This window comes from Ascaphus truei, chromosome 3 (genome assembly GCF_040206685.1).
Source record: "Ascaphus truei isolate aAscTru1 chromosome 3, aAscTru1.hap1, whole genome shotgun sequence".
NCBI classification, from domain to species: Eukaryota; Metazoa; Chordata; class Amphibia; order Anura; family Ascaphidae; genus Ascaphus; species Ascaphus truei.
In genome coordinates, this window is record NC_134485.1 from 210,544,637 (window position 1) to 210,561,600 (window position 16,964).

The window sequence follows — 16,964 nt, forward strand, 5'->3', positions numbered from 1 at the left end:
TATTATTATTGTGGTGTATTTATTTACTTAAAAAAATAATACATTAAGGAATAAATCTATTTTTCAAATTGGCCAGGGATACACAGCAGAGAAATAGAAAAAAGAAAAGTATTAATCAATAACAGTGATGCTTTCTGGGAAAGGTCTTGACTCTTTTAATAAAGGTCATGGATTTTAAGGGAAACCAGTTGTCCATTCCAGAACAGAGAGGGGCTTGTAATAGAATCATTTGTTACCCAGCATTTTACTATATATGCTAAATTAGGGTTGTTATAGTGACACAACAGTTCATAACAGCAGTGTGCTACAGAGTCCAGTTTAGCATAAGATAACTGTGGAGCTGTACTGTAAACATTATCACCACAAGATTAACATTTGTTGACGTGTGTGTGTGTGTGTCTCTCTAACAGGTGGGAGTATTTATTTTTCATTTTAGAACTTTTAAGAAAAAGTGTCCAAATTTGGATATTCCAGAAAGAAACACAAGTAGCTGTGTTAACCCAGGTGTGATAGTGCAGAATAAATTAGTACTTCAGTATTAGCCAATACCTTTTTTTTTTTTGACTAACAATTGATAGTATATGTCAAGCTTTTGACTTCTAATCTCTTTCTCGGGTCAAGAAACCCTGATTTATAAATATTCCATGAGTTAAACACTGTAAAATTCAAGATGATCTGAGGTAGAGCAGGACTGGCAGAGTATAGTAAATAAACAAGGCAATAAAGGAAAAGTGAGAAATGGGGAGAGCATGTAGGACCATACATCTTTCAGTAGTGTGAGGGGGTGCAGGGTTTATATTGTAAAATTAACAGCGGCAGGGGGAAACCATTACAAAAAAATAGTGTGTAAACCTTCAGATCTGTATTGTCGTTTTTTTTGTGTGTTGGCGCATTCAGGAGAATTCAGATTATTCCCCCCCCCCCCCCCCCTTCAAGTCTTGAAAATGTGAACTGAGGAGGTATATTATTGTATCAGTGTATATATCTGTATCTGTGTATATATATCTATATGCAGAGGGCATGTTATTTATGATATCCGTAAAGCAAAGGACCTATGACTGGCTTCACGCACTCCAGATGTTCCATACAAATAATGTGAGTGACCGCACGAGATAGGTGCAAGTTGACACCATCCTGATGCACATGAATGGCCTTAGCAGAGAGCTTGAGGTTCAATGCCAGAGCACTCCTGCAACAGTAAAGTCTATAAATAAAACACTAGTTTCCTGTACACACACCACTGCACACTGTATCTCATTACATACTTTTAGGAGGATGGTAACTGGAGTGGTTTGAGCACACACTTGGCCAAGACAATTACTCCATTCTGCATAGATATGTTCCCCAAATCTTTGAAAAGTACAGGCAGGATTGAAATAGGTCTGTAGGTAGGGACTGTCACCACTTTCAGGATATAACCTCTATTTAAAGTAACCAGTATAAAAAAAAAAGATAATTAATGGGGCAATTGGTTTAGCAACAACACAGATTTCAAGACACTAATTTACATGGTAATTTGGAGCCAGCGACGTCGCCTAAACTTAATATATAACTTTTGCAATGGCGACGGGTGACCTCATCGGTCGCGCCGCTGGCACTATAAGCGCGGCCTAAGGGATGACCCCCATGTCATTTGTACTGCCCTTGCGAAGAATAGTTATTTTAAAAGCTCCTTGTAGTGTCCCTGAATATAGTTATCATCCTCTCTTAGATGCCCATTGTTTTATTGTTTCTTCTATGAGGAAAATCAGATTATCCATCCCCTTTATTCATTTGGTGGCTCTTGCCTACAAACTGGCGAAATTTGTTTAAAAACAACTTTCTCCCCCCCCCCCCTTAGGGGGTCGCTAGCTTGCGATCCTTCTTAAGTCTCCAGGTAACTCCAGAAAGCTGGTTCCTGAAAACCAAGATGGTGCCCATGCTGGTGTGCTCACGCGTCTGTAGGAACAGCCACAACAACAAGGAGGAAACTTTACCGAACAAGATACAGAAGAAAATAACCAAATCACACCAAAGGCTTTAAACTATCTGTTTAAAGAGATGCAGGGTGTTTTTCAAGTGGCTCTCGACAAGGCTGTTGCTGAATTTAAAGCAAGTGTGACTTCCCTGACCAAGCGAACTGTGCAGTTGGAGAATAAACTGGAAGAATCCCTGCAGAGTCAGGGCTTAATAGAAGACGAGCTATTCAGACTCGATGACACCATCGCTGATTTGGAAACTCGAGAAAGGAGGCAAAACCTCAGAATAAGAAACATCCCGGAAACAGTCGATCCGGGTGAGTTGCAACCCTATTTAACAAACCTATTTACCCAAATAGTCCTGTCACTTCTAACAAGTGATCTTCATATGGATGGAGCACTCCTAGCCTTGAGTCCAAGATTCACGGACCCTCGCAAATGCAGGGATGTAATAGTCAAATTACACTATTACACCACCAAGGAGAAAATAATGAGGCTGTAGGAACCAAGAATTTGTGGACTTTGAAGACTCCAGGATCCAGATTTTCTAAGATCTCTCTAGAGCTACAATCTTATGAAGCCTCCGCCCAGTCACAGCGGTCCTTAGAGATGAGATCCGCTATAGATGGGCCTTCCCTTTCTGCTTAGTCGTAAACAGAGATGGGAAGCTATTCTCGTTAAGATTCCCAGAAGAAGCAGAGAATTTCCTAGGAGCCCTTGGTGTACACGGCCAACAACCCGCGAAATCGCAAACTTCCCCGAGGCCCGGAAGCTTCAGCGTAGAGTGAAAGAGATGACCGTCAAAAATCTCCAGTTTTCACTGACCTGACCGGGGGCTAAGGGTCCTGTTTCTTCGTCTAAAATTGGACTAGCTGGTGGAGGATGTTGGTGGTTCAGAAAATAAGACCTGCAGCAAAGTTTTCTCTCCCACGAGGCTTGATACACTTCCTTGGGTCCTGGGTGGGGAACAGGAAACTTCAGACAAAGATGATTTATCTTCAATCTCAAAGTTATTTTTGTTAATTTTTGTGGTTTTGAATTTTCTAAGGTTTTATACTATATTCCCAAAAAGAAAGAGAGGTACTCTAATAATACAAGAGTGCAGAGAATACTCATATATACTGGCTAAGGCTGCTTGGAAACACTGACCGAACAATGTCAGAAAAGTGATACAGAAAACCGATACAGACCGGCACCTTGAGACAAATGTCCAGACATGCTAATAAATGGATGGCATAAAGTCCTTGTAAGGTAATCGAATCCTATGCACCTGAACCAGCTTGGGAGCTCCGTGGATGACGTCACGTGATTTGTGAAATCAAACAGACAGAAAAATCAGAGTATACTGCTAATAAAAACCAACACACCTCAAACACTAACAAGGACAAACCAACCATAAACAGACAAAACACAACATATAACAGAAACAAACACAAACTGTATAAACAGTTAAGCTAGTTTATAAAAAATCTATATAAAAGAACAAAAAAGTTCCATAAAATGCAGATGGCTTGTTGCTGAAGATCTTGTGGTAAAACCAGAATCCTACTTACAACACAGCACATACGACAAACGAGTAAGTCCAACTGTGGAAACAGCTTCTAGTCCCTCCTCCGTCAGCGAGGGACGTCTGCAGAGCCATCCCAATACCGCCAATGCCCTCCGTAGTTGGTCTCAAACACCGGATGCGCTCGTCCGGAAAGTAGCCACTTGCACAGTAAGTGGAAATATACACCACGCTTGACACACTGAAAACAGCCGCTCTGAGATAGCCTTGACCTCCGACCCTACGTGTTTCGTTTTACGTCACTCCCTCAGGGGTATAGTAGTGTATGATAGGTCAAAATACTTGTACCCATCCAACGGCTATGATTGGTTAGAATTGAACCAATCAGCTACCACTAAAAATACAGCTTACGAACAATAACAAACTACAAAAAATGCTTACGAAACTGAAACCAACAGAACAAATACACAAACGGCTACAATAACATAAAAAGCAGTCACAGATATGACATAATACACAGTGTTCGACAAATCACCCAAAAATCTACTCGCCCAACAAAAAAAATCTACTCGCCACCTAGTCCCGCCCCCAACCCCACCCCCAGGCCCTTTAAAAAAAAAAAAAAAGAATACATTCATAGTAAGAACAACATTCGTTTTTGACATTAGTTTATTGTATTACATTATACTACAATTAGTCCTTGTTACGTGTGTGTGTGTGTGTGTGTAAATGTTCCTGACCCCCATAACTAGTGCCTGGATGCCTCCGCGTCACAATATCTAAAGCAGCAATCCCGCCTGGGATCTTACCTGATCCGCAGTCCCTCAATGTCCAGGTGCCCTCATTCCCGCAATGTTATACATTGGAGGGGAGGTGTTCCTTACCTGTCTTCTGGGTTAGGGGGGGGGTTCCGATGTCTTCCGTGTGAAGCTCGAGAGTTATATCTGGAATAAAGCAGTGTAGGTTATTTTGGTGTAGTATAGGGCAGTTAAGATATATAGGGTAAGTAAGAGATCCAGAGTGTGAGAGAGAGACACACACACAGACAGAGAGAGAGAGAGAGAGACACAGAGAGAGAGACACAGAGAGAGAGACACAGAGAGAGAGACACAGAGAGAGAGAGACACACACACAGAGACACACACAGAGAGAGAGAGACACACAGAGAAAGAGAGAGACACACAGAGAAAGAGAGAGACACACAGAGAAAGAGAGAGACACACAGAGAAAGAGAGAGACACACAGAGAAAGAGAGAGACACAGAGAAAGAGAGAGACACACAGAGAATGAGAGAGAAACAGAGAATGAGAGAGACACACAGAGAATGAGAGAGACACACAGAGAATGAGACAGAGTGCGACAGAAAGAGTGCGACAGAGAGTGCGACACAGGGAGAGGACGACAGGGAAAGGGTGAGGGTGACATAGGGAGAGGGTGAGGGTGACAGGGTGAGGGTGACACAGGGTGAGGGTGACAGGGAGAGGGAGAGGGTGACACAGGGAGAGGGTGACACAGGGAGAGAGAGGGTGACACAGGGAGAGGGTGACAGGGTGACGGTGACACAGGGAGAGAGAGGGTGACACAGGGAGAGGGTGACAGGGTGACGGTGACACAGGGAGAGTGTGACACAGGGAGAGAGTGACACAGGGAGAGAGTGACACAGGGAGAGGGTGACACAGGGAGAGGGTGACACAGGGAGAGGGTGACACAGGGAGAGGGTGTGGGTGACACAGGGAGAGGGTGACACAGGGAGAGGGTGACAGGGTGACGGTGACACAGGGAGAGAGTGACACAGGGAGAGGGTGACACAGGGAGAGGTTGACACAGGGAGAGGGTGAGGGTGACACAGGGAGAGGGTGACACAGGGAGAGGATGAGGGTGACACAGGGAGAGGGTGACACACACTCACTCACAGACACACACACTCACAGACACACACCCTCTCACTCACAACCACCCTCTCACTCACAACCACCCTCACTCACTCTCACACACACTCACTCTCACACTCACTCACACACCCTCTCACTCTCACACACCCTCTCACTCACACACCCTCTCACTCTCACACACCCTCTCACTCTCACACACCCTCTCACTCTCACACACCCTCTCACTCTCACACACCCTCTCACTCTCACACACCCTCTCACTCTCACACACCCTCTCACTCTCACACACCCTCTCACTCTCACACACCCTCTCACTCTCACACACCCTCTCACTCTCACACACCCTCTCACTCTCACACACTCTCTCACTCTCACACACTCTCTCACTCTCACACACTCTCTCACTCACACACACCCTCTCACTCACACACACCCTCTCACACACACACACACCCTCTCTCACACACACACCCTCTCTCACACACACACACCCTCTCTCACACACACACACCCTCTCTCACACACACACACGCACCCTCTCACACACACACACGCACCCTCTCACACACACACCCTCTCTCACACACACACACCCTCTCACACACACACACACCCTCTCTCACACACACACACACCCTCTCTCACACACACACCCTCTCACTCACACACACCCTCTCTCACACACACACACACACCCTCTCTCACACACACACACACACCCTCTCTCACACACACCCTCTCACTCACACACACCCTCTCACTCACACACGCCCTCTCACTCACACACACCCTCTCTCACACACACACACACACACACACTACAAGAAACGGAGCCGGGAGTCCCACTCACCAGAGGTATGTTGGTATCTGGGGCCTGCGGGCGACATTGGGGGCCTGCGGGGGACATCGGGGGTATGTGGGAGCCTGCGGGGGACATCGGGGCTATGTGGGGGCCTGCGGGGGACATCGGGGCCATGTGGTGGCCTGCGGGGGACATCAGGGGTATGTGGGGGGCCTGCGCGGGCATGTGCGGGACATCGTGGGTATGTGGGGGCCTGCGGGGGACATCGGGGGTATGTGAGGCACTGCATGGGACATCGTGGGTATGTGGGGGCCTGCGGGGGACATCGGGGGTATGTGGGGGACTGCGGGGTATGTGGGGGCCTGCGGGGGACATTGGGGCTATGTGTGGGCCTGCGCGGGACATCGGGGCTATGTGGGGGCCTGCGCGGGACACATCGGGGGTATGTGGGGGACTGCGTGGTATGTGGGGGCCTGCGGGGGACATTGGGGCTATGTGTGGGCCTGCGCGGGACATCGGGGCTATGTGGGGGCCTGCGCGGGACATCCGCACGGGCACGGCCCGATGGGAAACGTGGCCGGACGGGGACGCGCTGGATCCAGCAGCCAAGCAACCAACTTTGCGCGCCCCCCTCCCCCCCCTGGTCAGACCAATCAGGGAGAGGATTTATTTATTTAAAATTTTTTTTTTTTAATTTTGGCGCGAGCAGGGGAATTCAAAGAGCCGCAGCAGCCTAAATCAACTCACCAGCGGCCTAAATCCACACGCCACGGGCGTGTGGTTATCATTAATTGTCGAACACTGATAATACATAATACATAATTGTTAAGAATATATATATATATATAGCAAACCGATACCTATGTGAAACACATAATGGCTGCCAGGAGAATCTAAATGAGAGACAAATAGCAGCAGTAACAGCATAAAATACAGTGTATAAAGGGGAAGATATATACATAAACATTATTTTAAAAGAATTAATTTGTTCATTAAACCTTATTGGAGAAATAGTCTCCCATTAAAACAGGCTGTGCAGGCCGTGCAAGTGAAAAAACATTTAGTGGCATTGGACAAAGATGATATAGAATGGGTTAAAGGACAACTGGGTGCTAGCTTGGACTTCAAATTAGTGACTTTAGTAAAAAATAATACTGGGTTTAGGTGGAAGAATCTGTGCAAGCTTGTCATCCCTTAGTAGAATCAGCCAATGTCTATTGAATATTTTTCTAATTGTAGGTGCCATAAGAATCCTCAGTGGATTGTGAACTGTTTTTGTTTTTGTATTCTAATAATGTGGACCTATCAATCTGTCCTACTTGTTCCAAAGTTTTATCTAATTGGCTTTCAGAATATTTCCTATTAATGAACTTATTTTTCAGTTCGTTAGCCTAAATATCAAATGTCTCATTATCGGAGCAGTTGCGTTTCAGGCGAACGAACTGGCCTATGGGCATATTATTAATCCACTGAGGATTATGATGGCTATTTGCCATCAGGTAATTATTGGCCTGCACAGACTTAAAATAAGTCTTTGTATGAATAGTGTTATTAATAATATAAATACTTCAATCCAAAAAGTTAATGTGTTGCGCGTCATATTGATTTCTATTATTACTATTAAGATAAATAATAAATGTGTCAAGCTGTTCTAGACTCCCATACCAAATAAAAATCACATAATCGATGTAGCGGCGCCAGAGCACCAGGTTTGCACTGAGGGGGCAGTTATTCCAAGTAAAATCCTCCCATCTGCCCATAAACAAGTTGGCCTAACATACGTATAAAACTAACTCGGTGCAAACCTGATACCCATGGCTGTACCGCACATCTGAAGAACATACTGTGAATGAAACAAAAATAATTGTGTATCAAAATATATTGGATACTATCCAATAAAATGCCTTAAGGGCTGGAGTCAGACTACTATTTAGTTCTAAGCAATAGAAACTCCCAGCGGGGAGAAAATGGGGCTCAAAGGTATGGGATGCACTAATTAAATGAGAAAAACACTTAAGGATAGAGAATTCTTCCAATATGTTCACTCAGAATTAGAGATATATGCAATATAAGATACACACTAGGCAAATCTATGATAAATCCATTCTAGAGCATTAATCTTGTGGAGGATCCCACTCATTGCAGAGTGTAATAGGCAAAAGACATTGCATGCCCCAATATCCAAGGGCAACCTCCTCGTATCAAGACAATCCAAAGCTTGGAAAAGTACTCACAGATGAATGAATGTCCTCTCCTGGTGTAATCCACTTGAAAACAGGAGTCTTCACTTGCCCAGTGCAATCTCTAGTGAGCAAAATGTTGGAGATAAGCAATATCAAGAGAAAAAAACTGGCAACAAGCCAAAAGACAGTGCACCACTTCGTATGAGACAGTGAAGAGGGCTATCAGTTCTATCTAGTTCTAGCATATGAGCTATGGCCTGGCAGCCCAGTCCATGGTCAATGACAGTATACAAAGATGTTACATCTGCCGTGACCCAAATTTAGCCAGGTCGCCACTCCACCTCTCTAAGAATTTGCAACACGAGTTGTGTCGCGTAAATACTGTTTAACCTGAGTGACAAAGTGTTGCAAGTGAAAATCAATAAACTGTGATAAACTAGATGTGAGCGATTTAATACCTGAAATTATAGGTCTACCAGGTGGATATTCTAAGTGCTTGTGAATCTTTGGGATAAAGTAAAAAAGGGGAGTGCGTGGCAATGAATACTATATTCCCAGTAATTTTTTTACATGCCGTGTACCTTATAGGAAGAGCGGAAATGTTTAATGTAAAAGGTTTTGGATGTTATTTAAACCAAAGATACTTTCCTGTCTTTCTAATGCTGTTTTTATAAAAGGGGTTGGAATTTGGATGTTATAAATATGGAGGAATCCTCCGGCGGGGTTCAGAGTACCCCGGCGTCCTCGAGGCTTGTGCCCCCCCCCCCTATTTGAGCTTCTAAATAGCCCTTTTTTTTGGTCTACACAAAGACCAACAGTTAAGGATGGACAATAGGTCAATCCCCCCCATATATTTTTTGTTGTTTTCTGTTTGTCTCCATAATCTTCCCCCGCCCCCCCAAGGTGTCCCCTCCCCCCAGTACCACCACAGATCAACAAGAAGGAGGCACCTTCCCTCCCTTAAAGCGGATCGTAGTACGTTTTCAAGTCCAGGTAACGACACCTTCACACCCACACTCCATTCCACATTTCATGATTAGTAAAGAGCGAGCTTTAACTTGTAACCTATGACTACCCAACTGCCCATAAAAATAGTCTCTTTAAATGTAAAGGGACTAAATTCAAACAATAAAAGGAGACTAGCTCTGAAAGAATTTTATGAAGATGCAGGCAGATATTTTTTTCTCCAGGAAACTCATTTTAACAACCAGGATCCCTCAAACACTTTACGGGGTACTTACCCGTTGGCTTATTATTCTTTCCAAAAAGAAAAGAGGAGTAGCTATTCTATTAAAACACGCCATCCCATTTCAAACTGAAGAAATTAAGAGATATGGAGGGCAGATTTATAATGGTGAGAGGCCTTCTGTCAGGAGTTAGACTCACCTTAGTTAATGTATATGCTCCGAATGAGCAACAAATTGATTTTCTGAAATCAATCTTAGAAGAAATTGGGGGTTCCCCTCGGGAGATATAATATTAGGAGATTTCAATATGACCCTGAAACCCAATTTGGACAGATCCTCATCACCACGACATAAGATAGCAAACGAGGTATTCAACAAAGCAAAACATTTTAAGAAACTTAGAAAAGATTTTACACTCGAAGACGCTTGGCGTATGAAGAACAAAAAACAAAGAGATTATACCTTTTACTCTCCCCCGTACTATAAATACAAGAATTGATGATATATTTGTCACTTCGAATCTTTTGGATCGGGTCGCTCAGACAAATATAGGCCCTATAACATGGTCTGACCACGTTCCAGTGGAAATGGTCCTAAAACCACCATTTATTAGACCTGAGGTGTTTCCAGTGGCATCTAAACGAGTCGCTCTTGAATCAGACGGGGATTGAGGAACAGATAGGGAACATTTTGGTAGATTATTTCAAACTAAATAAAGGCTCAGTCGAAAACCCGTCCACCCTCTGGGATGCTCATAAAGCCTCCATTAGAGGTCAATTTATCTCAATAGCTTCATATAGGAAGAGAGCAATTTTTTTAAAACAAGGTATACTTATGGCTACAATAATTGAGCTAGAACAGGAACATAAATCACGTCCATGCAGGAAAACATATAAGCTTCTTTGCCAGACCGAAGAGGAATTACATAAATTATGATTGGAAGTCACAGAGAAAGCATTAAAATGGACCCGTCAGATTTATTATGATAAAGGTAATAAAGCAGATAAGCTCCTCGCCAGCAAGCTAAGAGGTGTTAAACCTAAATCGCAAGTCTCAGCGATAAGACGGGGTAATGGAGAAATCACACATAACCCTTTCCAAATTGCTAAGGAATTCTCTAAATATTATAATAATTTGTATAATCTCGACTCATCAGACCCCAACTTTAATAAAACTTCCAATTAACAAATAGCTATTTACAGGCATGCGAACTCCCAAAGCTGTCTTCGGAAGAATTGCAGGGTCTCAATGCTAAAATAAATATTATAGAATTAAAAGAGGTTATTAAAGGTTTGAAACCCTCAAAAGCCCCAGGCTTGGATGGTTTCTCAAATCAATACTATAAAAAATGTTGAGGAATTTTAGCATCATATCTTTTAGACATGTTTAATAATTTTCTATCGGGTTCCCAGATTCCCTCGCAAATGTCAAAAGCAAATTTAGTAGCAATACCTAAGGAAGGACAAGATCCAATGAGTTGCGCTAGTTACAGGCAATTTCACTTCTTCAATATATAGTAAAATTCTGGCGAATAGATTAAACCCAATTCTGTTCCGACTAATCCACAATTATCAGGTAGGTTTTATAAGCAAGCGTCAAGCCTCAGACAATACACGCAAGATTAAAGATTATCAATATAATTATGTTTCGTCCTCTAAACCCAAAGCGATGTTCTTGAACTTAGACACCGAAAAAGCGTTCAATAGAATTGAGATTTTCTAGATAGAACTATGCAGGGGTTCGGCTTCTCAGGTCCATTTTTAAAAGGGTGCCAGACCTTATATGACACCCCTACAGCTTCTCTGAAAATGCCAGTGGGGAGGGGGGGAGCTATACCAAATTAAGATTAGTAATGGTACCAGACAGGGTTGCCCATTATCTCCCCTGCTTTTTGTGTTAATAATTGAGCCGCTTGCAATTAAAATTTGTAAAAATACTAATATTCAGGGCATCAAGATTGTCCAGGAAAATTTCAAGTTATCTCTGTTTGCCGACGATATTATTTTGACAATTTCTAACCCTCTGATATCTCTTCCCAATTTACAAAATGAGCTATCTAGGTTCGGTTCATTTTCAGGTTATAAAATTAATTCGGCCAAGACAGAGGCTCTAAATTTAACCTTATCAGACATTGAGGTAAAAAATAATCAAACTAAATTTCAATCATTGAAATAATGTACGATTTAAATATTTAGGGATCTTTCTCATAAAAAACTATCAATCTCTTTATAAATATAATTACCCAGAGCTTTCCACTAGATTAAAACGGGATCTTTTACTCTGGAACGCTCACCAAATCTCCTTGATAGGCCGTATTATATCAGTCAAGATGAATGTCCTCCCGAAATTGCTTCACTGTTTCCAGACATTACCGGTCGCTATTCCAGTAACATTTTTTAGGGATTTACAGAATAAAATCATGCAGTTTATATGGTATAACAAAAGACCAAGAGTGCCAAAATCAGTTATGCTCGCACCCAGAGAAAGAGGGGGTCTGGCGGTCCCTGATATCAGGAGATATTATTTAGCCTCCCATTTGAAACAGATCATTTTTTGGCATTTTCAAGAAAATCAATATCGGTGGGTAGATTTAGAAAATATATTTAATAGCTCCGCAGCACTCCTGGCCCTTCTGTGGAATAATAAGCCAACAAAATGCTCTAGACCAGACCTTTTTGATTCGGCAGTAATAAAATTCTCTATTAAAAATTGGAATAGGTTCAAAATCCACTATCCAGTTATTTTCAGCTCCCTCGAGATGTACCCATATTTTTTGACAACTCTGACTTTGGTCCGGGTTGGTTTACTGGTACTTTTGATTTGTGGAAGGTTAAAAATGTTAGAGATCTGGCAGCTATGCTTTTGAATGGTAAATTGTTAAATTTTAGCAATTTTTGCCAGAGATATTCTATCACGGGTGCCGAGGTGTTCAGATTTTTACAGGTCTCCCACTATTTTAGGCAGCTGTCCCCGGATGGGTCTTTCCCAGTGTTCTGTATTTGAAGAACTATGTACAAAAAGAAGTTATCAGTGGTGTCTTATTTCAATATTATACCAAGTTCTCACTTCCGGGAATTTAAGGCCCCCTGTACACACTGTTATATGGATCAACGGGTCCATGATTTTCAGGTAGAGATTCCATTGGAAGATGGGCAAGCTATTTGGGTCAATGCAATGAATACATCATTACAAATATTATCTTTAGAAATTGTGCATAAAGTTATGTTACGTGGTACCTGACACCTCAGAGGTTGAGGCAGATTTATCCAGAGAGACGAAAGGGGCAAGAATTCCTATTGATGCACTCACTTTAGGTAGGACTCCAAAAATAACATTTTATTAGTAATTAGGAAAAACACAAACTAAATAAAACCTAATAATAGTGCATGTTTGCAACAGCTAATAGGTGAAAATACCCCTGGTGTAGTGTATGAAAGCCTCTATTATACCAAAATATAGAGCACTGAGATATATTCAGGATAAGATCATAATTCAATAAGTGATCTAGGTATTTGAGGCCAAATTTGATATGGTATTACTCTGAAGCCAATCGTAGGATCAAATGGAGATCCTCAGGAGAGGCCACGTGTGTGTGTGTATATATATATATATATATATATATATATATAGCTAATATGAAGTAGTCAATAGACAGATGGTACCTTGTGATGTAATACAAAGTGTGTCACTGTTTATGCTCATTCTTGTGTATATCCCGCACAGAGTGTGCACAGTATGACTGCACAACTGAATTTACAGTGATTACAGCTGTTGTTTTTGCTGCTGTACTTTGTGCAAAAATACAACCTTTAATTGAGGTCATTTAGTTTGCCCTACTAGGGCTATGCATAAAACAATTGAGCTTAATGCATCTACCTCAAGCCTTTAGTCATATATATATATATATATTAACCGAGTGCTGCATTCAGTCAGTATTATGCATGACTGTTGCTGTTCTTTCCCATTTCGGAAAACATTCAATGCTGGGTACCTACAGACTTCAGTCAGAGATCCCTATCCAGGTATGAGCTATACTGCAGAGTCCTAGCGCTAGCTAGTGGGATCCACGTATTGCCCACATCTTTGGTTAACTAGCGGCTAAGAAACATACACCATGCTGTAAAAAGAAACAGACCAAGCTACTGCTAGTTGGTCGCGCTGTTGACGTCACACGGACGTCGCACCCGACACGTGTTTCGTTCCAACTGGGAACTTCTTCGAGGGTGAGATTTATCCAGAGAACACAAATCTTTACAGCAGGGGTTGCGGCGGCGGCGGCATCAGAGATATGTCCCATATCTGGTGGGTTTGCCCCAAAATACAGATTCTGGGGAATAGTGCAGAATAAATAAAAGACATACAATACAATTTGATGCGAGAAACGATTGGGATAAGAATCCCCATAGACCCGATTATAATGGTCCTTGGTAAGCTGCTAGATAACTTAAATGAAAATAAATCTAAATTATTGTTAGATATCCCGACCATGGCAAGATGTGCAATCGCAGGTGCCTGGAATAAACTCCAGCCCCCATCCAGGAGAGAGATCATCTCGAGAGTAAATGAGGTGCAATCTATGGAAACACTAACAGTTTATGTGGGACATAACTCAAGAAAATGTCAAAAAGTGTGGGAACCCTGGTACTCTAGGGGAATAGGTGAATTTTTGAGTCAGTGTGGACTGAGGGCTGTATTCTATCTTTGAGAGCTGGTAATCCTGTGTAATTTGTGGAGTTGTGATGTCTGGCGTTGTAGTTTTGTAATTGGTGGTACCCCCCCCCCCTTCTCTTCTCTTTCCCTATGTTTTCTAAAATTTTAAATAAAAAATAAATTTAAAAATAATGTAATCACAATCTATTCCTTGTAGATTAGTTCTGTTGATTAAAATCTGCCTTTCTAAAATGTAAAGCCTTTGTTGAACCCATGTAATAGGGTTTTTGATAATTTATTTCAAATAAGACCATATTATAATGACTGTTTCCCAAATATTTCCAGACTTGAATATTTGTTATTACTTCTACATTGTTTAATAATACCATACACAGTATTGCCCCTCTCCTGGTTGGTTCCTCAATTTGGGCCATGTAGTGGTCTTTAAAACACCCCTGTTTCCTTTTGGTGTAATGCTAATCTCATTGCCCCAGTCTGGTAAAAATTGTGTTTTGTTTAATTAAAATCACCCATTATAAAAACAGGACTTCGTAAATAGTTTGCCATTTTTGGGCTCATTGATAAAGTAGAACAGTTGCAAATCAAAAATGTATTCCTGGCTAACAAACTGCATCAGATGTAAAAGTGTTTTACATTGAATGCAAATTGGTAGCCAGGTAAGCTTATGCCACCTCAGTCCTGGTGGCATTTAAAAAAAACCCATCTTTGTCAAAAGAAAATGTGAGTTTGATACATTTCACTGTGTGCGTCATGTAACAGAAAATAGAGCAAAACAAACGTCTATTTGCACTTCATGCTGGTACTGCACATCTCTGTATATATTTATGTTGGTACTGCACATCTGTGTATATATTTAGGCTGGTACTGCACATCTCTGTATATATTTATGTTGGTACTGCACATCTGTGTATATATTTAGGTTGTCAGTCCCAAAGCAGTTTGTGCGTTGTGGCTGTCCAACCCAGGCAGTGTCTTGTTTTTAGAAGCAGTTTCATTACAAAAGAACAACTAGAACGTGGCAGACTCGTAGCAGCTTTTTAATTGTGAACACTTTCTTTGAGACATACCTTGAGTACAATTACAAATAATCACGTCGGGATTCTGTTAACAGCAGAATTGTACACCCACAATCGTACAGGACACGAATCGCTTAGGTTGCTAGAATGTGGTATTCCCTTTCAGCTTTTGTTACTTGCTAAACAAAACCACTGCCTGGTATATACACCCATATCCATTTGACAAACTATAGCATGGGCTAATTTACATTAAATGTTTTGATTACTATTAAGCAAAGTTAGCAGCAATGGTGAATGAAAGGGAATACCACAGAATATTAATTGAAACAGCACAGGAAAACAGGTGCCCTAAAATCTCGCGCTATAGTAGTTGTAATTTACTGGGGGTAGAGGTCCATAAAACAGGTTAGCAAACATGCTGTAAAACCATTTTTTGCATGGGTTTAGACCACCATTTATCTCCAAGAGGGGCCTGTGATGCCCGGGCCTGTGATGCCCGGGCCCCTTCTGCATAAAAAGGAAACACTTCTGACACTTGCCAATTGTTTTCCTTCTGTAAGCAGGAGAAAAGATTTCTGCCATGCATCACTGTAGAACGGCATCATCTTAGCAATTCCAGTATGGGGGGAGCTTCCAGTCTCAGAAAGGATACGCCACAAACACAGCAAACTCAAATAGGCTCATTTTACCAAAACGTTTCTTATTAGCTGTGCAGTTAATTCCTAGTGAAACATACAAATGGCAGTTTAATGATGTATACATCTTGGCATGCAGACAAAGGGGCAATAACCGTGTATAGCATCTGTACACTGCATGGTTGCTTTAAAAAAAAAAAAAAAGGAAAATCGAATGCTGTGCTTTTAATGTCAGCTAAACAGATTAGGGACAAGACATTGCCTTCTGTCCCAGACAAGGGTCTACCCCAAACAGAAGTGCTCTTATTCTAAAGTTTAGATCTATATTTTTTTATAGGCTCAAATATGATAACATATTATTGGGGAGACTCACCAAGCACCGATGCTGGGTATCGCACCCCAAGCGGATGTGAACAGTCATCGGCAACGCAGGATCAGGATGTGGTACCCCCACATCGGTGCATCCCGGCATATGCCGTTTGGAATGGTGCAACTGCATTATAGTAATTGTAGACATGCCCAGAACTATTTGTAAAAACACCATACTGTATCAATCATGAACACGCAATGAGTTAGTGGCTACAGTTTCTCTGGAAAAATAATGCTATTTATTTACCAGGATCAATTTTGGGAATACTTTTACCAACGTTTCAAACCCAGTTGAAGTTGTGAAGCAAAGAATTGTAAAAGGATTGGAAGTTGGGAAAGTAAATGACTTCAGTGAGCATTTTGCCAACAAGTTTTTTCTAAACCAACAAAATATGCAAATCCCTACTTGACACCACAGCAACTGTTGCGCTAGGTCTCAAATGCAAATTGATACGATACTGTTAATGCTGTACAGACATTATTTGCAAACACACTAGTTAGAACAGTTGAACAAGTACTACATATCAGATACAAAACAAATTAACCAAAACTGCCAATCACAAGCTGTGGCCAGAATTAGCTTACCACTGTAAATGTAAAATTTAGTTATAATTAATGTCAGACATTAGAAATTGTGTTTTTTTTGTCATCTACAGAGCGTAGTGTCTGTACCAGAATCTTTAATACAAAAGTATTTACCTGGTATAGCAGTGTCTTTTACATTTGCAATTCCACACACACTGA